Raw genomic sequence first — 25,047 nt, forward strand, 5'->3', positions numbered from 1 at the left:
CACTGGGGGGGCGCAGAAGAAAAAGTTTGGGAACCACTGGTTTAATCTATGCAAATCCATTGAATTATAAATGACTGTTTCAAAGAAATCTAGTTCCTGGAGTTTGATTTTGCTTAGTCAACAGCTTTCTTCTCGTGTTATGTTCCTAAAAAAGCATTTTTGCATCATTTGTATCAATCATTAAAATTTATTTGTGTAGCAGATTTCAGTAACAAGGCAGTTGAAAGTGTTTCACATCAGCAGAACACAAAATAAAAACTTCACACAGTCACCAATTTAAGAAACTAGTTTAGCTAAAAATGTAATATTGTTTAACAGGTGGGTGTTACATCATTTGAGCCACATTGATCTGCAGACTCCAAAGTTACTGAATGCACAAAGCACTTAGATCAACAGTTACTCTAATTAGCAAAGAAAAGTTTTGTTTGCACATGTTCATATTTAGCCAAACAATCCAAATTCATGCTTCCAGCAGCTTTTAAAATCCTTGTTTCAGTTCCCAACGGAAGGACAGTGGTGATCGAGTTCTTTCCAACAGCACAGGAGTTGGACAACACAGTGATTGCCTTGAATTGTTGCATGCAACCCTGGAAATCTTTATTCTTTGAAGCTCCAGAATATAACAGAAGACATTTTCAGATGTTTGCATTTAATGAATGTGTGATTATAGTTCTTTGTGTCTGGCAGCCACGGCAGTAGCTGCCTGTCCACTCGCATTAAGTTGACTTAATTGTGTTAACATCTCACGACAAAAATGGCCTGAACTGAATCTTGCTGATAGATGGGGGTGTGGTGTGTGTGCGTGTGGGAGTTACAGTTGCTGTATCTTGGAGACAGTAATGCATCGATGCAAGTTTGTGTACTAATTGTTCTTTTATATCAAATCATAGAAGTGATTTTAGACACCGTGTCTGCTCTCATTCTCTAATGCCGTGTTGTTTCTGAGTGAACATTTGAAGTGTGTGAGTGTTGTGTCAGCTTATGGGAGGTTGGAGAAAGCAGTTATTGGTATTGTTCACCATCCCTTTTGAATTGATGCCTTATTAAGAAGAAGCAGGAGGATTTATGTGTTGAGTTCCTCTCTCAGCAACCTTGTCCTCTGTGTTTCTCTAAATTTCTCCATTCAGCTTTCAAAATGCCTCAGTTTAGAGAAACTTTTGTAGGAAGACAGCTAAAAAGATATAAACAGAAAGAGCATTTACTCTAGAATTGTCTTCAAACAGAGAAGATGGATTTAAACACAAAGTCTGTGTATTTATACTGTGCTTAGTAGGTTTAAGTTTTTATTATTAATGACAGTAATCCTGTAACATCACATGCATTATTGTGGCCCAGGTACATAAGCAATAATGCACATGTTCTCTCTTAGGTCTCAAAATGATGCTGCTTCTCAGCCAGTCTGAAGATCCTGATGGGGAGCAACAATTCTCCTAAAACTAAAACCATTCATCCAGGTCTGAATACTGACCTGGCCTCTGAGGTGGGGAAAATGGTGGAGGGACATTTGGAAAAAAAAACAAAACAAAACAAAAAGAAAAAACGTAATAATCATATTTTCCTAAGTTTTCTTAAAGGATATTTATTGGATTAATGAGATATAATTGATCATCATATAACAAAGACGACTTATTTTCTGGTTTTGGTCCTACCCTGGTTTGTTGAGTCCAGTTTTTTTTTGGTCGGTGAATGAGAGTTGATGATAAAAGTAAAAGAAATGCCTAACCACATGTCTCAGTACTTTTACTCTCATTATCTGCTCAGTATAGCTCACGCTGTTTGCATTTTACTACCGGATGTTGATCTTGATGTCTGTGCCAACAGCATTACAGCTCTTGTGTGGGAGTTTGAGGGTTAGCTGTTCAAAGTCACTGTCACTTTATCACTAACGCGTCGCTGTTTGCACACACCAACAAACGAAGATACTGAAGTTATTACTCAAGCATGTGTCCTCGTCAGGTCAATGTGTCTTTGCTGTGCTTGTATTTTACCTCATTTTTTGTAAGTTCAGAACATCCAGAATAACCCAGATGCCAACAGGGCTTTTGATTTACCGCAACAGAGACTCTTGAGAAGGAGTATCTAGGAAGAATGTCATTAACCTTTAAACTATCACAACAATCCATCGTAAAGGTTTTTATGTAAGAAATCATCTCACCTAGACCTGCTCAACTGTTTACTGTCAAACAGTTGACTATGTTGATGATACTTAACATCAACATAGTTGATGTTAAGTATCAAATTAACATCAACTATGTTAATTTGATACTTTGACAGGAAGCTCAGCAGTGGCATCTACCTTTGCTTCCACAAGAACTTTTAGTCTTTGACCTTCCTTTGTACCCAGGAAAGTTACAGGAGCCTCTCCAAAGTCACACATTGCAAGATTTAATGTGAGGGACATATCTGTGACTACTTGTTTGTCAATACCTGAGACATTAATAACTGACATTTTTGACAATGAACAAAAATGAGACTAACTCATAGCAGAGAAATATAATTAAATAATATGTTTAGCTGAAACGTTTGCTGATTAGACTGGCATTTTTGTAACAACTGAAGTTACTTACTTAGTTTCTTAATTGTGCTTTAAAATGGCACTATGTGCCTGGAAAAATACATAATATTGGCACTTTGAACAGGAGCTTCAAAAGCAAATGAAATGACAAATGTCATCTAGGACTGGATATTTGTGTTAAGACTGACTGCTACCAAAAATCATTCCTGCCCACAGTACCAACAACCACAATGACTCTGTTTAGATAGTTGGATGATACAACTTATGACAACATTAAATTTCTCTTTGGAATAAAGTATTTTTATAAATTGAATTGAACTGAATTTGCTTCAGTTTACAACCCAGTTATGCTTTTTTGTATTTCTGTCAAATACATACTAGAATACTGGAAAAGGAAAAAAAAAAATTAAAAATTAATTTGATTAAAATGATTAAAAAATTAATCATTGGTTTTCTTTCATAATTGTTTGATGAACATTTTTGATGTCCCTTATCATGATAAATTATACATTTCATCTGGTTAAAGACAAATTGACTAGTTTTCAACTACTTCATGAGAATGACATGTTTATTTGCAAAACAATTAGATCAGGAGTGAAACTACTTTTCAATTTATTTATTTATTGATATTAACTGTTTATCAAACGTCGGCTTTAAATACTTTAACCTGCTGTGCAGACACTGAGCACATTAAAAAGATTTATGTGGGGGTTTTGATACTACTGTCAGCAAAAGAAAACACAGTGACTCTCTTAAATAATGGGAGATGCTAAAGCCAAGCAGCTATAGCTGAGCCTGCCTATGTTTCCTTGGATGACTGTCAATAGACGGCTGGTTGAATCAACAGAGCCTCTCTTTCTGAAGCTTGTAATTGGGCATGCATTGGAGGACAGATGTGCAACAAGTGTTTTAGTGTTGCTTCCGCTCCGCACACACACAGATGGACAGATTGACCTGTTGTTAATCAGGCACATGACAACATGATGCTTCTCTGTTGCTCACAAATGGCTGGGTGACTTTGTGTGTTGTGTGTGTGTGTGTGTGTGTGTGTGTGTGTGTTGCTTCCGCTCCGCACACACACAGATGGACAGATTGACCTGTTGTTAATCAGGCACATGACAACATGATGCTTCTCTGTTGCTCACAAATGGCTGGGTGACTTTGTGTGTGTGTGTGTGTGTGTGTGTGTGTGTTTCTACAGTGTGGTGTGCAGTCTGGCGCACTGCAGAACAGATGTAGATTCAACAAGCCTAACCTTCCCGCCAAACTGACTCCTACTGTGAGCATTCCCACCCCCATGCACATATACAAAAACACCCAGCTAACATACACGCACCCCCATCACTCTCCCGCCAATGGCCATAACCTCTGCACGCACATTCACAGAAACACATAAGCTTGGAGTGTGTGTTTCATGTCAATTCCCAGATCCCTTGTATGGACACAAAGTGGCCTTGTGTTAGGCACATGGCAGACACATTCGCGTGTGTGTGTGTGTGTGTGCGGAGATCAGGCAGGTGCTTCTTTTGTCTCAGAGACAGTAGCGCTTATCCAGACAATAGTGCAGAACGGACAGTTGCCCTCAACACAATATCACAGCCTATCAGGCCTATGGCCTGCGGCATGCTGCCTTGTCATATTGTCAGGGACCCTTCAGCAGACAAACAGGATGACTGGCAAGCACACTCTGTAGAATTTGTGCATTTGTAATTGAGTAGGAAATGATCCGATAAACTGAAGGATGGATGAGCAGAGAAGTGCAGCTACAGGCCAGGCTTGTCCTGAAGCTGCACGTCTCTGCTGCCTCTACTTCCAAGAATTAGGAAACATGAATCTGATTCTCTTCATCAAAGTGTGGAATAAGCTTAAAGACTGCAGACAATGTGAACATTACCTAGAGTATATCATGTAAAGTCTAATGATACTGAGCAGTAGATGTAGATCTTTGTTGGAATGATATACCTTGAAATGTGACCTGTCTTTTTCTTTTCATGGGAGAATCAAAACAGTTTGATTCACATATTAGTATAGGTTTATATCACTGGTTGTTCTCATCACAAGTTTTTTGATATTAAGATTTGACATTCCTTGACCCGAGTTATGCTTCTGTATGACTTTTTAAGTGGATGCGTCTCAGAGGATCCTATACCTGCTGTCCTGCCAGCAGACAGATCATGGAGTCCCATGCAGTTCAGGCCTGTTTAACATGGATTTACATTTGAGTAAAAATATTTCACATTTGTTTTAAATGAAGAAACTTTTGAAGCAAGTCTTGAGCTTAATTTGCAGAAACTGTTTTGACAGGGTTGTTTTTATTCACTGGGAACTTGAACAAGTTCATTTTTAAAAATAAAAATGAGCTTGTTCAGACTTTGAGTAGTGAAAGTCTGAGAGCAAAAATCTGTTTGTGAAAAAAAGCCTGAAAAGAAAACAATGTCTTCAATTCCTGGTCATATTCAAATATCAAACCCGATGTTGTGTCCCCTTGTCTCTTGTCTTGACATCATTGTTAAATCATCTGTCTGCTGACAACAGTTAAATCCGTCTTGCCACCTGTTGCCCAGATAAGACATGTGTCCAGCTTGTGGTCACTTCTGCACAACAATATGGATCCATGAAAAATAGTGAGGTTTCTTTGTTCAACGATGGCCTTGTGTTCTCACGCCATCCTCGTCTTCCCACACATCCCTCTGACCTCATTGCATACACTTGATCAACTTCCTTATGCTTGTGGGTTTGTGTCTTGAAGCGTGGCCGTGGTGCAGTGATGAGTCCTTCTCACCAGGAGGCCTGTGTCCTCTTGTAGAGCTGACCCGCTTCTCAACTCATTAGTAGCAACCACACATATATCTGGCAACAATACAACCTACATTTTTAAATGCTGGCTGCCTCTTTTTGCAGTAATACCTGAGTGAAGATGAAATCTCTGTTTTGTTTTGTTTATTTTTTTTAATTTAACAACTTTCACAACAAACCAAATGCCACAACAAACTTTGGCTTTTGATTTGGTTTGTTTACAGACAAATTATATACGCTGATATAATATTTGCAATTAGTAAGTGAGTGAAAGAAAGCAGTTTAAGTGTGCTAAACCACAAAACCATCAACTGCTGAATTTTTAAGGTAATTAACACTCACCCCCAAACAAATGATTTACATTTGCTTCCTAAAGGATCTGATGGACAGTCTGAAGACATAAATGTTCCAATTTTACATGCAATTAATTGTGTCAAAAGGTTAACGGGTCACTGGTCAAGCAGAGCTGGGCTGTCTGCTCACACTGGTCAAGTGTTTTAGCCACTGCAACACTTGAAAAAGGAAGGATTCTCACTCCCTTTTTCAATAAGCTGAGAAAATTTGACTGATGAAGATATTAGCTGAGTTCTAGTGTTTCTGGTTCAATCTGTTTCTTTTTAGTTTTGTTTACAGTGGGAGAAATGAGTGCTTAAGAATCTGCTGATTTTTACTTACGAGACCGATCTCTAAATTTCAGCCAAGGCAATTTTCTTTGCATAGCACATTTTCAGCAGCAAGGCAATTGAAAGTGCATTAAATGAAGAAAACTAAAACAACAAACAAGCTAAATGAAGAGAGGTTTTAAAACAGTTTATGATAATCTAGTTATTACTAACTAGATCACCACAGTGTTGCATTTGGTAGCACTGTTGCCTTGCAGCAAGAAGGTCCTGGGTTCTATTCATGGAGTATGCATGTTCTCCCTGTGCATGGGTGGGTTCTCTCCAAGTACTCTGGCTTCCTCCCACAGTCTAAAAACATGTCTGTATAAATTCTCCTTAGGTGTGTGAATGTGTGGATGGTTGTCTGTCCTGTGTTGCCCTGTGATGGACTGGCGACCTGTTCAGGGTGACCTCTCACCCGAAATGTCTCGTTGGACATAGGCACTAGCACCTCTGTTGGCCCCACTAGGGACAAGCGTGTAAGAAAATGGATGGATAGTTATCATTAATGAAAGGCAGCTCTGAATAAACAGGTTTTTAATCAGTGTTTAAGATGTTTTACAGTTTGTTCCATATTTGTGGTAGTGAGGGCAGAAAAGAAAAATAATTCTTATTAATTCACATTTTATCATATTAATTAAATATCGACAATTTATTAACTTACTATAAAATCGGCATCATGGCATCATCTCCTCTCTAAAGAGATGAACTTGCGTAAGTCTAGAATAACCAATGTGGAAATTTGAAACTCTCACAGAATTCTGGAGGTCAGCCCACAGGCCAGGTTGCTCCGGACGTTGATGAAAAAACCTCCCTGGTAGAGACATGGTCCCTCCTCTGATGTCTTGAAATCTGGAACTTGAGATGAAGGCAATCCTGCCTGGGCTCTCTTGTTGAAAAAAGGAAATTTGAGGAAACCCTCTGGAGGCAGGGTAAAATCCTTGGAGTCAGTACAGAAGACACTGATGAAGCAGATAATGAAGAGAAGGAAAGTAATACTGATGATGCTAGGAGAAGAAGACCATTTTTAGATTTAAGAATTTTTTACCAGTGTATACATTACTTTTTAGGAATGTGTATCCATGACTGAAAAACTTTGTCAACCTGTTGCCTGGTGGATTTAGGATCCTCTGAGTCCTCTTGTTATCCTTGAATTTTTGGGCTTTCGTACCCTACATCGTGGGCAGATACAATGTTTAAGGCCACTGCTGGTGTAACTGTTCAGATTTGAGGTAAATCTGAACACAACATCCCATTATCATTTACAACAGATCTCAGCTTCGTTCTTTATATTGGGACTAGCCATGGCCTTCCTATGCAGTTCCACTCAAAACATATCCATGCTTCCAGCACAGCCTGGACTTTCTCCTCTTGAATCAGATTGTCTCTGGCCAATTTGTTACCAGCTCAACCAGTGAACAGAAGAAGTAGTTGAGAATGATGACTTTGGTTCTCTGTACTGTTGTAGTCTGCCTGCAATTTTAGCAACAGGGCAGTTCAGGAAGTAGATGAAGCCATTCAGTCCATGTTGGTCACACCAAATATTGAATTAACATGAACAGCCTTTTCGTTCAGATCGGGAGTCATGTCCTCACAGTGGACGATGGTTGTTTATAGCACAGGCAATTTCTGGTTAGCTTCTTAGCGTCAAACTGGTGCATTACAAATGTCACGAGCAAGCACTAGCTATTGGATAAAATTTAAAATCTGGACAAAGCGAAATGTAGAACAAGGAGCTGGTTTTCACCAGGTTTATTGTGACATGATGTGCTGCTTTTTGAGATCTGTCAGCTGGCTTCATGTTGAATTTATTTTAGATTTTAAAATCAGGCTGCAATCAGGTTATCATGAATTTGTTTGATTGTTACTGAAGAAATCAAATACTGTACAGTTTGTAATTTTTTGTACAATATTAAAACATGGTTTAATTTTCCCATCTTGCAGGAATACATAAATAACATAATATCAACTGGCATGTGCCTGCTATCATATATTATATCACTATCATATGTTATATGATAGAGAGCACCAGTCTGTGAACTTGGTGAGAGTCAATAATGTTTTCAACAAATTCTCATATTATAGGAACCTTCGTGTATTCGAACATATTTGATATGATCGCTTTCACTTAAGAGTTCCAGAACTGTTGCTATTGGTTCTTTGTAACCTCTAACAAAATGAGCTTTTCATTGGTCATTAGTCAAACAGCCCTGTCAGACTGTAGATGTAAGAGATATTAATGATTTGTGAAATGGGATCATTCATTGTGTTTCAAGGAATAATAGAGGGCAAAGGTTCACGTAATCTGGAGAAATTTCAATTTGAAAGTGAAAGCAGAACTTCAAAGTGTCTGGTTCAGAGGCCGGAAAGCTCTCTGCAGATGGCGGGTTTGGACCACAACTGCTTGTAATTGTTGAGCTTTCCATTAAGAAGGCCTTCAGGTTTGAAAGTTATTTAGTAACAGGTGATCTGATCCGGCCTCAATACATTTTATATTATCAAAAAGTCCAAGTGTTATTTATGTGTGTCAGACATTTTTTGGTATGTTTCTTTTGCTTGAGAGCGGTAGTATTGTTATTTGCACGGTTTCATTTTCTCTTCTTGTAAATAGTCTTGTTTTTAATGCACAAGGACGTGAATATTTTTGCACCTTTTTAGAATTACTCTGTTCATTTGCACATTTCTTTGCATTGTAGTATCAACATAAGTTATTCTAGATAACTTAAGTTGTAAATTTGCCTTTACTGTACAGCATGTTATTCTTAACTCTGTTTTATACTTTTATTTTTGTGTAAATGCAGATGCTTTGGCTTGTCTGTCCCTTTGGTGCTGGTTCACTTGAATTTCCCCATTGAGGGAAAACAAATTATTATTGTTTCTATTCTTCATTTTCACACATTCCTGCTAATATGTTCTAGAAAAGCAAGAATCTTTCCCTATGCATTGCAAAACTAATCTCTTCGACATCTTTAGTCACTCCATTATTATCCATCCATCCATCCATCCATTTTCTGTACACCTTTGTCCCTAGTGGGGTCAGGAGGTGCTGGTGCCTATCTGCAGCAAACGTTTCAGGCGAGAGACTGGGTACACTTTGGACAGGTCGCCAGTCTGTCACAGTCCATTATTATCCATTTGGAATTAAAATTTTCTATTTTCACTAACATATTTTTCTGACTGAAAATAACATTTTGGAGCGGCCTTGTCAAAGGAAAGGCTAAAAGAGGAATCCTACAAAGTGCACATGGAAAAAGCTGGTTAGTGGGGGAGTTGACCGCTGTAATTACAGTGAAGAATTTTTCCATTGATTATGGAGAAGGATATAAATGTTTTTACATGTCATTTTTATTAAAATGCAAATAGCAAATTTTATTGCAAAAGCAATAGCAAACAAATAAACATTCCTTTTTTCAAAACTGATGCTATTGTTTACATAGTTTTTTCTTTTTAAATGATACCTGCCTTTTTCAAAAACAAACTTTTTGGTTGAGAGAAAAAATGTCAAACTGTGCTGTTGTGCAGCATATCTTTTTATGTCTTGCCAAAGTTTCAGTTAAGAGAGGTGTTTGCTTCCACTATGTTCCTGTGTTTGCTCTGCTGCCTACACTCACCTGCCGGGTTTTTCCCTAAACACTGTGCAGATGTTGAATGTTCATGGGGGAAGTTAACTACCTTAAAGAAACAACAGTCGTCTGTTCATTACCTGACCCACACTGTTCACCCACAGAGGAAGTTTGCTGAGGGCGATGGCAGCATTCTCGTCCCAACATCAGTAAGGGCCTGTTAAGAGATTATCTGCAGTGTTACACTTGGAAACAATGGAGGAAAGAGATCCACTGGAATTTGGATTCCAGTGTGTGTCAAAAAAACTGATACACACATGCAAACTAAAAGTGAGCAACTGAAGGTACTGTATGCATTTGCTATAAAAAATAAATTGTTTTGCTGTTTTTCAGTCTCATTAACTGACAGACTTTCTTCCTTTAGTGTAATCTGCATGTTTAAAAATAACCAGGATCTGTTTGTTCACTAATAACTTCTTCTTTAATGAAACTACAGACCAACACTGCTCTCTGTTCATCTGCCATTAATGTACAGGACCCTGTGAAAGTATTCAACCCCATTACCAGATTGTGTCTTGCACACAAACTGGAATTAAATTGAATTATTTTAGGGTTTGCATCATGTCATTTACAGAACATGCCTGCAACTTTGAACATTTCACATAATTTTTGTGACAAACAAGTATGACAAAATAACAGAAATCATCATTGTGCATCACTAAACATACTAAATACAGTATGTTTTCATTTTGCAGCAGCCAGCAGGTCTCTGAGCTTCACTGGGATTTTTCTCATTCCTCAAGTTACCAAAACCTAAGCCACATATCTTGACCAAAATAGATTTAAAACACCTAAATGAGCAAGCTTTTGTTCATGACTTGTTACAGTTTAACTGGAATAGGGTCTCTCTTTTTGATAACGTTGACCTTGCCTGGCAGTATTTTCATGAAGAGTTTTTAAGACTAATAAACATGCTCCTATATATAAAATTAGGGTAAAGGGACGAAATGGTTTTCCCCAGCTATTGGGACTCTGCTTAAACAAAGAGATGCAGCTTAGGCTAGGGCAAGGAAAAATACTGAGGAGAGCTGGCTTTGTTTTAGGAAATTGCAGAATAAATGTACCTTAAGAAAGCAAAGTCAGACCATTTCCTTGCCAAGATGACAAAAATTTAAATGATCCAAAGAAATTTTGGAAAACAGTGAAATCAGCTACCGAGCAGGCGCCACTGAGTGACTTTCCAACTTTTGTGTGGAATAAAAGTAAAATGGTGTCTGATAAATCAGCAGTTATTTTAAAGAGCATTTTTTCTGTATGCTCTCTATTTGATTTAAATTAATTTGGCCCAAATGCAAATACTGATGAGCTGTTTTTGAATAATGATTGTAACTTCACTTTTAATTGTTCCCCCATTTGTACAGCTGAGGTTCTCAGAGAATTGAAAAATAAAGAGACCAAAAAATTGGCAGGGCCAGATAACCTGGATCCTTTTTTTCCTCAAATTAGCTGCAGAGTTTATAGCAGAGTCATTGTCTCATATTTTTAATCTAAGTCTAATCTCTAATAAAATCCCTAGTGTCTGGAAATCAGCATTTGTTTTGCATCTATTCAAGGGTGGAGCATCGTCACAGGTAAACAATTACAGACCAATTTCTAAACTGTATCCTCGCAAAAATTTAAAAATTAGTTGCAGATCAATTGATTTTTTTAGATTCCAATTGTGTTTTACAAAATGTACAGTCTGGTTTTAGGAAAAAAAACCCAGTATCGTTACTGCCACTTTAAAGGTTCTTGATAACAAAAAGCATTGTGTTGCTCCGTTTATTGATTTATCAAAGGCATTTGACACAGTAAATCACACACTTAATTGATATTCTATACAGATTGGGCTCCCACATTGAGCTACCTTTTGGGTAGCCGATTTCCTGTCGAACAGAACCCAGAGAGTTCAATTGGCTGGCTTCACTTCTATTGGTACGATTTTAAATGGTGTCCGACAGGGCTCAGTTCTTGGCCCACTTTTATTCTCCATTTATATAAATAACTTGTGAAAATCTGCCAAATTCTTTATCATTTTTATGCAGATGATTAGTAATTTACTGTTATTCTTCATCACTTGTACAGGCAATACAGAATTTGCAGTCTGCTTTTAATGCATGTGGCAGGACCAGTGTGGTAAAAAAAAAAAAGGTAACTTAAATTTAAAAGCACTTTTAATCAAGATTAATTTGGTTGCAATGACTCCACTAAAAAGTTACCTTTAAGGCACACAGACCCGCTACAGATGAGGCTTGAGACAATCTCACAATTCATAAGTTTATTACACCGTTGTTTTAGTTTAATCAAAACTACTAGTTTAAAACCACTCAGTTATAAAAGACAGTTATGGCTCAACTCAGAGATAGGAGTGCAATTCAGGGTAGTGTCCTAAAAGAAGAACAACAAAAAAAAAAGCAGCAAACGAAACAGCAAAAACAAAAGAAAATCGTGCAACAAACCAGAAGTAGTACCACCACCTGGAAAGTCCACCAACACCACGAGCAGGCCGTTCCTGTTAAAATAAAAGAAACATTGAAATTACAGACAATACAATTATACAGTTTAGTCCACGACCAATCAAGCGGCAATAATCCAAATTGAGGGTCCGTCCTGGGAGGAACCGATCCGCGGTAGCAGACGCAACTCAAAGTGGCACTAGAAGGATTAGACCGAGCTGGTCACCAATCAGTCCAAGTCAGCCACACTGGACAAGTGACAGGAGCCAGCTTTACGCCGACCAGGACGGCGGGCATGAAGCCACCAAACAGGACGACAGGTAGGCAGCCGACAGATAACCCAGATGACAGGCGGACCGCCAGTCGGGGGACAACCAGAACAGCAGGCAAACAGCCGGCCAAGGACAAACAGCAGCAGCCATCAAAAATTAATGTTAGAAATAGAATCTAAAAGCATGCAAAAACTAGCACTTCACTTACTACTGAGCTCTTTAAGTAGTGCCTCTGACAGGAAGGAGGAAACAGGGAGCTTGCACAGGCGACCTGGATTTACAACAGAAACTGAGGTAATGCTAAGCTAACTAACGTCAAGCGTGGAAAGATTCTTACCACAGTGGCGATCAAAGCGTCGTTAAGCGCAGTTTTGAGCGCGCATTAGTTTGCGGCTGTTATGCAGAAAATGGAAATAAGTCACAAGTAATGCTTGATGGAGAGAGATTAAGCCTGCCTTACCTACCGTGCAGCGACAGCAAATGCCGAGGTCTGAACCGGAAGGAAAACAGCGTGATGTCAACCAGGTGAGGGAGGGCTCTTTATATACAGGCAGCCAGCGCCACAACCAATTAGATTCAGCCACTTGTGTGGCGCGTTCAAAGCCTACAGGGCATACTGCCACATGTAGTTCAAACCCGCTTACAAACTCTGAAGTTGGTTTTGAATGTGGATAAGACAAAAGCAATGTTTTTTTCACACTCTAGGAAACTACCAGAAATCCCTCTATTGCTTACAACTGCTGTAGGAACACAAATTGAGTTTGTCAGTAATTATAAATATCTTGGCTTTATTTTAGATACAGAGCTGTCTTTTAATATCACATAGCAAATTTTTTACGAACATTGAAAATGAAGATTGGGTTTTATTACTGAAATGGGTCTTGTTTTTCTCTTAAATCTAGAAGTAAATTGGTAGCTGCAACATTCCTGCCACTACTGGATTATGGTGATGTTTTATATATGAATGTTTCGACCAAATGCCTTCAATCGTTAAATACTGTTTATCATTGTGCTTTAAGGTTTGTAACCGGTAGCAGACGTCTCGCACAACATTGTGAGTTGTATGCAAAAGCTGAATGGCCTCCTTTAACCGTACTGAGAAGCAATCACCTGATGATCCTGATTTATAAATCTCTACTTGGCTTGGCTCCAGCATGCTTAAACTCATAGACCTGTTAATTCCCATTCTTTAAGTTCTAACATTTTTCTTTTGCATGTTCCACGTTTCTGGACTGAAAAAGGGAAGCAAGCTTTCAGTGTGATTGTTCCTACAGCCTGGAATCAGCTCCAGTCTGAAATCAAGATGTCACAATTGATTTCACTGGACTTGTTTTGAGCGATTCTTAAAAATAGGCAACGAGATGCTACTAAACAGTGTCATTGTTTTTAAATTGTTTTCTACCGTTTTACACTTGTGCATATGTATTAATTAATTTTATTTTGTTACCAGGTTGTTGTGTATTGCAGACTTCTGCCCAGGTCCCTCTTGAAAATGAGATCTAGATCTCAACGGGGTTTACCTGGTTAAATAAAGGAAATAAAAAATAAAAAACAACTGTTCCATCTGCTATTTCCACTGGTGAACAGCAACCTTCATGTCTGACCACAAATTCTCAATTGGATTGAGGTATGAGTTTGACTAGGCCATTCCAATACATCAACAGGTTTGCCCTTAAACCACACAAATGCTGCTTTAGCAGTTTGCTTTGGTCATTCTCTTGTTGGAAAGTGAACCTTTGTCTCAGTCTCACATCACTGATAGACTGACTCTCAATTACAATATCATATCTCAGATTTATTTATTTTTTCTTATCTGATATAGTGGTAAAAAAAAAAGAGAAGATCATTATAGTGGGGAACATTAACATTCATGTTGACACTGAGGCTGATAGCCTACACCAGCGATGTCCAAAGTCGATGATGTTGCCTTGGTTGCCATGTAAGGCTCCTGTCGGGTCTGGTCTGGTGCAGGTGCAGAATGGTGGATACTTGGTATGTTATGCTGGAGTTGTCTGTGTGGTGAGCATGTGCAGAGGGGTTGGTAGATGATGGGGTGAGCCGCAATGGGACCCTGGCTGGAGTAGGAGGGTCCTCCCGCCCCATGTCATGGGGCGGGGGGAATTGTAGCATGAAGAAAATGCTTAGATGTACATGATCAGGTACCTGATCACACCCGTCAATAAGGACTTCAGAGTTTTATGTCATCAGAGTCCTTGCTGCAATAAAATTAGGAGCATAATATCTCAGTTTCACACTTTATATGTGATAAGACATCATGTAACAGAATAGGATGAAACTTTGAACTGAAATATAAAGCTGACATGAACACATGAACAGAGAGTAAACACCATCCTTTCTGCCACTGACAGCAGCAGTTACTGATGACTGCAGGTGTTGTGTGGTAGCAGAGTGAAGTCAAACTGTCAGCTCGTAGGCGGAGTGGGTGGCCCTCAGTGCCGAGACAGACCAGCAGCCCCCATGAAGACTCCTGTGTGGGGGGCAGGGTGCTGACAGAGCTATGGTGGTGTGTGTGAGTCCTTTTGTATATGTTAGTTCCTGTGTGTGTATGTATAGAAGATCAAGGGTAACCCTAAGCATAGAGGAGGTCAGTAGTGTGACAGTGAGGCTCTCCTAGCTACGGAGTGCAGGAATGTTCTCAGGGCCTGGGCCAGGGGAAGTCGCTGCCCTGGAACAATCACACAAGAGTTAATATTGGCCCTGAAGGTCAGAGGTTAAATGCCTACAGGTCACAGGATGGAGGAGGACTGCAACCAGACATAGGGGAGGGGAGCCACAGGCTGGGGCCATGCTGCTTCAACCAGCATTATTTTGTCTTGACATCTCAGCAGTCTCTAAAGCACACCACCGGAGGAGGAGCAAACATTCTCCTGAACTTTCTCTTTTTCTCAAGAGTTCAATCAGGATTCTCAGGATCATAACAGAGTGTGTGAGGAAGAAGTGTCATGTGGATTTTAGGCTTGATCAGTTTTTGTTTCAAGAATTTCAAAACAGTGGTGACACAAGTCAAAGCAAAACCAAATGAAAGTACAATGAGGTGAAGAACAGAACAGAAATGATTAACAAAGAGATTATTATTGGGGATCATATGTCACAAAATCAATCCATCTCTCCATCTGTCATCTTTCTTATTCCATATTGGGTTCTAAGTTAACTGGTCCAGCAGGGAAACCCATACAATGCTCTACCTAGGTAAACTTTCAGGTCCTTCTAGGAGAACTGAAAATGTCCCCAAGCCACTAGGGATGTAAATCCCTCCAGCATGTCTGGTCTGGTCTGGGATGAAGCCTTTGTAATTTTGTTGTTCCTACAATAAGGCTGGGTACCATGACAATAAAAGCTTTCTATTCTCTTGTATTGACTTCAATTGGCTCCATTTGGTGCTGAGTCTCTATTTGTATTTTTAGCATTCTTGTCTTATTTCTAAGGTTCAGTCTGGTCACCCTACAGAGGTCATTTCAGGCTCATGTTGCTGAGTTTTTGTTGAACATGATTTATATCTCATGAATATTGGTAAAGGTAGACAGACTGCCTTTTGGCTCAGCTCCTTCCTCACTACAAGCTCCAGCTCTCAAGGTTCAATCAACAAACACTCATCACCAAGCTTCTCCCACTGAGCTGGCTCTACATTTATATATCCATGTAAACCACCAGCCTGGCCATTGCCTTCCTGTGCAATTTTGCTCAAAAAACGAGTCACGCCTCCAGCACAGTCTGGGTTTTTTTTACCAGGCCAGTCAGCAAACAGAAGTAGTGATGAACAATGACGTAGATTCTCTGTGTTGTTTTAGAATTGTAGTCTGCCTGTATTTTTAGCAATGGCAGTAGGAGTGAAGGAAGTCGTACGGTCCTTGTTGGTCACACTTTCAATTACTGAATTAACATCAGCAGTCACTTTGTTCGGATCTGCACTCTTCTCTTTGCAGTGGAAGATGGTTGTTTTCAGCTGAGGCAATTTCTGGTAAGCTCCGTAGTGCCAAACTGGTACATTACAAACATCACAGGCAGGCGTCAATGATTGGGTAAAATTTACAGAGTCCATGCTGAGAGTCCACACCCTCTGTATGAAGCAAATCTTAGTACTGTTTTTTACCTGGGTAATAAACCACAGCCTTCACATTGAGTCTTCTATAATTGTACAATAAGAGTCTAGCATCTTTCTTGATGTGTAAGCTGGGTGCCTTAATTCCTACAAGCTAAAGATAAGTAGCAGTTTGAACTCAGCTGGGTACCACAGTGCTATGCCCTTCATGCTTCTGCCTCTTCACAAGAATGATTTGTGTGTCCTCCATTACATGAGAAGCATGATGTCCAACAGCCACCTTTTCATTTGTGCTGACAAATCAGTCTAGTAAAACGAAATTCCATACTGTCCTGTTGATAGAGGAGGTGCAGCTCCCATTAATCACACCTCATTAAACAGCTTATTCCTTTAACTTAATCATTTTTATTACTGTCTGATGTATTCACCGATCATCATCTTTCATCACAGTTAAGTTATGGTTCTATCATGTAGAACGATCATGCTCAAAAGTATACTTTGATCCAAGTAAAACGTTGGCTCTGTGGCTCAAACATTCAGAGGAATAAATACACTGGAATGAAAGATGTATAAACTGATAACTGGAGACATAATTATTGGTTATTTATTATACTGGCATAATATCCCACAGTTGAACAGGCCTCTTTCAATTGCTCCTCCTGTCCATCTGCATGCTGCTTTGATTCAAGTTGACTTGGCAAAAAGGAAAGTTGAGTCATTTATCTGGAATGGTGGATTTTATACACAGAAGGAGACTCCAGCCTGGCTTTCTCTCACTCTGTTCCTCTACTTCCCATTCCTCCCCCAACAAGGCTCAGGTTACAGTGGGAGCAAGGAATGTATGAATGGACAGCCCCCCACACACAAGTGTGTGCACACCGCCACAGATACACTGACATGAATTTCTGCTGATGCATTAATCAGTTGTTCATTCACAAATATCTGGCCGAGTCTGTCACCTGACCTTATGCAAACAGAGGAAACCCAGAAAGATAAAGCTGTTGACTTATTAAGGAAATGCTTTAAAAAGCCTCTGCAATTAAGAATGGTACAAAACCCACGTCTGATGCATTTGTGGTTTTGATTGCACTATTATGTCTGAATCTTAATCTCACAGGGACAGAAGGTTTTGCATTTATTTAGAGTGATCATGTTCCCCAACCTCTTTAAAGGGTGGTAAAGACTTTGTTTGGACATTTGCAGCTTTTTATTAAATTTTAGTTAATGTTAATATACTTGACCATTTTCAGATAAATTATTTTTTTGCTTGTTATGCCATTTAATTCTGAAATAAAAGTCCATCCATCCATCTATTACCTTACACGTTTTTATCCCTAAAAGCTGGTGCCTATATCCAGCAGTCAACAAGCAAGAAGCGGAGTCACCCTGGACAGGTCAGTAGTCCATCGTAGGAAATAAAAATCTTTTAAGAATAAAAAGGCTTCTATGCTCATTGAAAAAAAAATGGAGTTGTTTTATATATCACATCCTGTTTTCCTGGCAATAAGTTAAATAATTTGAGGAATTGCGAGAAATTAATAAACCGAGGAAAAATATTGTTCAAAATCGAAATAATTTCAAAATCTTTTTTTTTTTTTTTTTTCAATTTATCCAAACCTCTCTCATATTCCAAAAATAAAGCTGCTCTGTCCGCAGAAATGTTCATAATGTTGATTGAAGCTAGATAAAGCTTGCCACAGATGGAGTGGTCTGGTAGGATACGGCCTCACCGTTTGGAGACAGCCATCCAGAGGGGATTTAGAGTTACTGTTTGACTAAGGAGAGGCTTGGTCACCGTTATCTTTTTAACTGCAGCAGAAACAGCATGAGACACTGCAGCTAAGCTATTGCTGATGATTAAAACACATAAATGGCCTGTTCACACCTAATTGTTTTGTGTGCGTTTAGCACAGCAGAGGAGCTGAAGAGATTTGCTTTTAAAATGGTCTGAAAGTTCGAAAAGTACACTCTGAAAAAGCGTCTGCATGCTTTGTTTAGATGCCTACTCCCTCTATTATAGAGGCTCAGGCAAACTGAGTGTAAACAAAAGTAGAGATATCATTAATCTCACAAGCCAGTCATCAAAGTAATGACTGGCCTGCTGGTGAGAATATCTGTTAAACCTTCACTGAACTGGATCACTGTAGAAGCTAGACAGATGTTTTTTAATTTAAGGTGTTCTTTGATCAGAACCAAACAGCAAGATCCTCTTCTGGCCCTGCAAAGTTCAGTCACGCCACCTCTTCACCTACATAGTGTGGGTGGATTAGCGCTCACACCTTGCCCACACCTTGGTTATATTAGCATAGATTTCTCTCACATCGCTATGACTTTGTTTGATCAGCCCTTTGGTTCCTTCCGACTGTAATGCAAAGTGACTGTAAATGGTTTTATCAACGCCGGTAAGCTCACGTAACATTTCAGCTGTCGGCACATCAAACACCATAAAGGGTGAGGCCACGCTCACTTCCAGTTCTCTGGCTATATCTGCATCCTAAAACTAAGCAGATTATGCTTAATGCCTAACTACACAGATACAGTAACGGCTCTGGATTTACAGGAATCAGAAACTGAAATGAAAGCTTCTTGAATGCTGTTCCCCCCATATATGAGGAATATATTTAGTCATCATTCTCCCCATCAGTGGTTCAAATAATGAAATCTACAAGTTAAAATGTGCTTTTTTTTAAAAAAAAATAAAATGTGTGAATCCTCTAGAGGGAGCATAGGAGCCGTGTCTGAGCACAGCACGTTGAACACACTTGATGGGGGAGAAATGAACTGCACGATGAAAATTCATTCATTCACAAACAGCTAACAGAAAGAAAGCAGAAACTCTTCAGGTGTGGTTATATATTAAACCACTGGCTTTAGCGAGGCTGGCTGTCATTCAGACAGGAAAACATGACTATGCATGTTTTTTGTGCTACAGTATCCATTGTCCATTATCCATTCACATTAGACTATAAGATGAAAACCATTAAATACAACACTACTAATCAACAGAGGAGAGATCACAACTACTACATTTTTATATTTACAACAAATATGCATTCAGTGTCCTGCTTTTTGCAAAGGAACTGGTTTACTTCTACCTTAATCAACTCAGCTGCCTTTGATGCACAACATTAACATGTTTAGAGTTTTATGCTTACATTTTTCACAAAGCCAGTGTGCATTATGTTCTGATATATGTCTAAGGTTTGTATGTGCTAATCAGTTTTTTATCTCACAGGAACTTTGCATTGATTTTCATTTTTCATCCATTTCTGTAGTCCAACCCTGATCATTACCCAAACCAAACATAATCTCAATTCACACCTTGGCCCTAAACCTAAACCAAAACCAGCACTTCTTCTTCTGGGGCCCAGGGTCTGGGCCCCATAAGGAGCAGCCGGTCCCCACAAGTTAAAGCATTATTTGTTGGTATGATTGGCCTTTCATGGTGAGAAATGCTGAAACACACACAGTTACATTGAAGGGCGATTAACAAACATATGTTTTAGAATTTTGAGGAGGAAGTCGGAGTTTTACAATCACATGTTTTTAGGAATCTTGACATACCTAAGAATGATGTGGTCTGCTCTTGAAAGGATTAAATTAAATCTTGATGGACCCAAAAACAAGCCTGTTTCAGATATTTGCAGTGTCAGATTGTACATTAGTATTTGTGCTAATATGCATCACTTGACACTTGCTTTGGTGCTTATTGTGTATGACCAAATAGCTGACTAGTGACTTGCAATCACATTATTTTACTAATGCAGCTCTGGTCAGTGAAGAGCCTTATTGGCTTTATGTGTTGCAACTGGAACTTTAGTGCAGCTAAAATTCAGTCAACTTGAGCTTCACTGCTGCTTTACACATTATATTTGCAGAATATATCAAGGACAATCCTACAATATGAGTGTCTATTAAGGTAAGGTAAGGTAATTTTATTTATATAGCACATTTTCAGCAAAAAGGCAATTCAAAGTGCTTTACATGAGTTAAAAGGAAATACAAACAAAATAACAAAACCAAAGGAAAGAAAAAAGAGGAAAGAAAACTAAACTAATGTTGTAAAGTATGTAAACTAAGTGGTCCTGTTCAGGGTTGCTAAGTATCTAATTCCATTTCTAAATAGTGAGTACTCTACAGATTCTGATCAAATAAACTAAAGAGTGACTGATCTAATTCCTTTTCTTGGTTAAAGTGAGTACTCCACAATTCTAAGTTTGTTCTAAATCCTTTTCTGGGTTAAAAGTAATATAAACTAAGAAGTGACTGTTCCTGTTAAGTATTTCTGAATCCAGAAATACTTAACAGGATTCAAGTTCATAGTTATTCTAATTCTAATTCTGATTCCATTTCTGGGCTGTATAACGTTGATCTAAATAGTGCGTACTCCACAATTTCTGATATTACTAATAAACTAAAATAATTCTTTTCTGGGTTAAATAGGGAGTACTCCACCGTTTCTAACAAACTAAAACAAAAAAGAGGAAAGTACACATTAGGGCAAATGGCAACATTCAGACAAAACAATGGGCAAAACAAAAACACGAGTGAAGGCGGTGATGTCAAAGGGCCATGAAACCACGTTACTGAGCCTCCCAGCAATGTCCGATACAGGTGTTGTCTATCCAGGAATGTCCTTGGGAGCGCTCAGCTTCGCAACTCCATGGATACAGGATGGGGTGAGGAGGGAAGAGCATTGTGTTTACATATCTTGAAGGAGATTAGAAATATGCAGCCCTTCCATGGCCACACGGGGAAAGCCAATTCAGAAACAGAATGCCTTAGGTCGGGAAGTTTATAAATTTCAATCTTCCCTAAAGTCTCTCCAATACATCTCAGTTCCCAATCATCCAAATTAGTTTGGTCGTTCCACTGAACCAAAACTAGAAACTTCTCCTAGATCGATTCCTTCCCATTAGTGAGTTTTAGAGTCCTCGTCTCTGTCCACACCAACAGTCCGAGTGTTCGCTAGTTCAGCCAAGTCTGTCACAAATTTGTCAATAATCCAGGTATCCACAACCTCAAAACAGCAGAAATCTTGTTATCATGAATAAAACCAGGATAAATCCTGCCGGGTGTGTCCCCGCAGGACAAGAGGGCTCCCCTGTGCCCAGACTTCTCGTCGAAAATTTGATCAATCGCATTGAGGGATCGGTTAACCAGATCCATAATTTGTAGATTTGGATGATGTGCAAAGAAAGGCTCCAAAAATATTGAAAAAGACAGGACAAAAACAGAGCAAGCAGGGCAGGCATGGGCAGGGGGGGAGCAGAGGAAAAAGCGTCCGCCTTCATCGAGAGCAAGAGAGAAAAAAGCCATAAAGTACCTTGCTGCATCCTGCAGGTCAAGGCCTGTTTCCTGCTTCTCTCTCCTCATTTCCTGATGAAGAACATATGTTTAGAAGGTATAGTTGACCTTAAAGCATGACCATGATGGAATCAGAGCCAAACTCAAACTTATTTCATCTTGGCTGATATAAATGTATTTAAATACTTGTTACCCAAATGAATCATAGATGGTGTAGCATTATTTCTATCTCCAAGTTCTGAATTATGAAGTAAATGGAACACATCACAATACATACTGCATACTGTATATGACAGTATTGGCAGGTCTCAGGGCTATGCTGACATCACATAATACTGAGTAATATCATTCTGAAACATAAACAACATACAAACTAAAGGGAGGAACCCCAGAAAAACTGCCAAAGATTATGTAGTTTTACTTGTTATACAAACATGTTACTTCATTACATTTCTTTAGTTGATTAACAGAAAATGTTTTCCACACAGTCAAAACTAATATTTTGGTGACATTTTGTCTTTAATTCATTGCTTTGCCCTGTTCTCATGTTTGACGTTCTCTTTCAGTCTGCTCTGCATTAAGGCCCCATTAACACAGTCAGTTTTTAATGAAACCGTAACATTTTGTTGTGACCCATGATGACCTATGAACACTTGGTTCATCAGAGATGTGTTACTGTTACTGATTCTGGAAGCAAAGTGTCAAAAGCTTATGCCAGTTTTGCCTGGCATAAGCCAGTATTGCTTATGCCAGTAAGCATAAGCAATGCTTATGCTTACTGGCATAAGTATTGGCAACAATACTGTTGCCAATACAACAGTATTGCTTATGCCAGGCATAAGCAATACTGTTGTATTGGCAACTACAGCAGATACATGGCATCTTGGTGGTCTCCTGAAAATGTTGAACTTTCCCCCAATCAACATCCAGAAATACCTGCAGTTTCCAGACAGCAGTCTGATGTAAACGTAGCATTAGTGTTACTACAAAGGGAGTATGGGAGGAAACATTGTTCAGGCCCATTCATTCTGTGAAGCATTATCACTCAGATCTGTCTGTCATCAAGTGGCAGCCTGCAGAGAATACTCTTAGCATGTGTTTCCACAAAGTGAGATTCTTCCACAGCCTCCACCCACATGAACCCACTCCTTACCATGGTGTTTTAATATGCTGGGGGAGGCATGCTTTTACTGCATAAGCAGACAAAACATTGAGGAGTGGAAGAGAAAGGGGAAAGGAAAGAGTACAATAATATGAGTGAGACAGTGAAAGCAGCGAAGAGCTTAACGATGTAGCAAGTATAGAGGAGCAGGATCTACATCTGTGGGACTGAGGGGGTGGAGGGGCTCCTTTAGCTTCAGGCTTTCAAAGGTTTGAGTTCAGAAGGGCCGAGGATAAAATTCTGAATATGTGTTAGCATATAATCCTGTCATTCACTGAGATTATTCTGAATGAAACAATTCAAGAAGCATTTAAATGTGCCGATATTGGCACTGTTAGCTGTTAAACTCTCAAAAATGTTATTGTTCCACAAATGCTGTAAGCATCCATTAATATCAAATTAAAATCAGTACTTCTGAAGAAAACTGTAATGAAAGAAATTGTCACATAACAAAAAGCAATAAAGCAATCACTTGCTCACTTGGTGCAAGTGAATCTGGTGTCTGGGCTTTATTCCATTTATTTTTTTTAAAGTTACCCGTTTAATAATAATAATAATAATAATAATAATAATAATAATAATAATAATAATAATAATAATAATAATACACTTTATGTAGTGCTTTTCTAAAAACTCAAAGACCAAAGACACTATATAGGAACCAAGCTAATTTACCAACAGAGCACTGAAGTGCATTAACCAAAATCATTATGGGAAAATAAAGTTTAGCTGTTTTGAATTTGAAGTGCAAAAATTTAACAAGTTAAACATTAAATGTTGGAAGAAACCTGGACCTCAAAGTCCAACATGGCTGGCAAACATATAAAATATAATTTGAGCTGTAAAATATATACTTTTTACAGTCTATTTCATTCAGTCAGTAACAACCATGGTATTGTTCAACATATCTGTTCTGAACAAGCTGTACTTGTTATTTTAAAACACAAAATGCTATGATTCGTTAGTTTTGTTTTGTGTTGTTTTTTTATCAGTGATCATCACTCAGCAAATCCTGCAGGTTTTCTGACCTGCAACTGACACACTGTCAAGATGTATGTGATGTGTGTGATAATTGAATGCAAATTCAGAAATTCTTAATGAAAAAAGGGAAGTAAATGTAATCATAATTCATATCATCCAAGTATCTTCCAAGAGGATGAAGATACTTTGAGCAGGAAGCAGTCCTGTCCAGTAGCAGTCAGTCTTGCAACAAATCTGAAGAAACCTCTGACTGGAGACGGTAGAACAGTCTCATGAGTGCATGATGCTGTCAGCTCAGATTCCAGTCTGCAGAGCCAATACATATTTGCAAGAGCAGAGACATTTGCTCTCCCTGGTGTTTCCTGACCAGACAGAATTAGTTCTTATTTTAGCTACATTTGTAAAATAATAATAACAATAATAATTTAAGTTTTCTTGCACAATTAAAATTGTTTACAGTCTCTTTACTGCAGTTTAGTTTAGGGTTAAACTTCAGGGCAGAAAGGTGAGTAACTTCCTCTTCAGGGCAGATTGTGCTTTAGGAAATAGTGAAGGAAGATAAATTTGGCAAGCTCGAGGATCCGATCGGTATCAAGGTTCTTCCTGCCACCATAGTCATGGTGTAGAAAACATCAAAAGACATCTGCCCCACAGGCTGCTGGTGACCACCCTGTGTGGTCAGGCTTTGTTCAGACCTATCAGACTCAGCCAGTCTTGACACAGTCATAGAACTATCAGTTTCAGATAACAAATTCTACATCTTTTATTTTGCTTTATATTTTTGAAGCAAGCTCAAAGCAGAACAAGTTTTGATTTAACTGCATAATTCTCATTGGGATGTTACTCAACCTATTTTTAGAGATAGAAAGTTGTTGCTTTATCAGTATGCTGTGGCTAGGCATGTGACTTTTTGAATAAGTGGAAGAATGACTGCTATTATGAGTGTTTGTGAAAACACTCCAGCAGCTCCCTATAGAGAAATAAAAGCAGTTTCTAGTCGGTCCAAATAACCAACTTCAGAACTGGCATCATGAGACAGAAGGATGCTTACTGTACATATTTTTAAACGATCCAACAAAACAAATATTGAAATAAAAACATAATGTAGTGGTACATAATTCCACACAAATAGTTTCCAGGTGAGAAGTTCCGGTACTTAAGGTGGGCGTGATGTATATAAGGAGCTGCGGCGTTCATTCCGGCATGTGTCGTCTTTGTTCTCCCACTGTGTGGC

General features: G+C 38.8%; 2 long non-coding RNA genes across 3 annotated transcripts in view; both read right to left on the minus strand.

Annotated features, from left to right (window-relative positions):
- The window catches only part of LOC107838508 (uncharacterized), a 59,710-nt gene that overhangs the window by 15,290 nt on the left and 19,373 nt on the right, over positions 1-25,047 (minus strand). The gene's annotated exons all lie outside the window — the stretch shown is intronic.
- On the minus strand, positions 6,780-9,751 carry LOC103150948 (uncharacterized). The gene is made up of 3 exons (XR_477608.1): positions 9,677-9,751; positions 7,037-7,145; positions 6,780-6,935 (listed from the first exon to the last, which is right to left on the minus strand). It is a non-coding gene; the product is annotated as an uncharacterized LOC103150948 (long non-coding RNA).

This window comes from Poecilia formosa, unplaced genomic scaffold (assembly GCF_000485575.1).
Source record: "Poecilia formosa unplaced genomic scaffold, Poecilia_formosa-5.1.2 Scaffold267, whole genome shotgun sequence".
Classification (NCBI taxonomy): Eukaryota; Metazoa; Chordata; class Actinopteri; order Cyprinodontiformes; family Poeciliidae; genus Poecilia; species Poecilia formosa.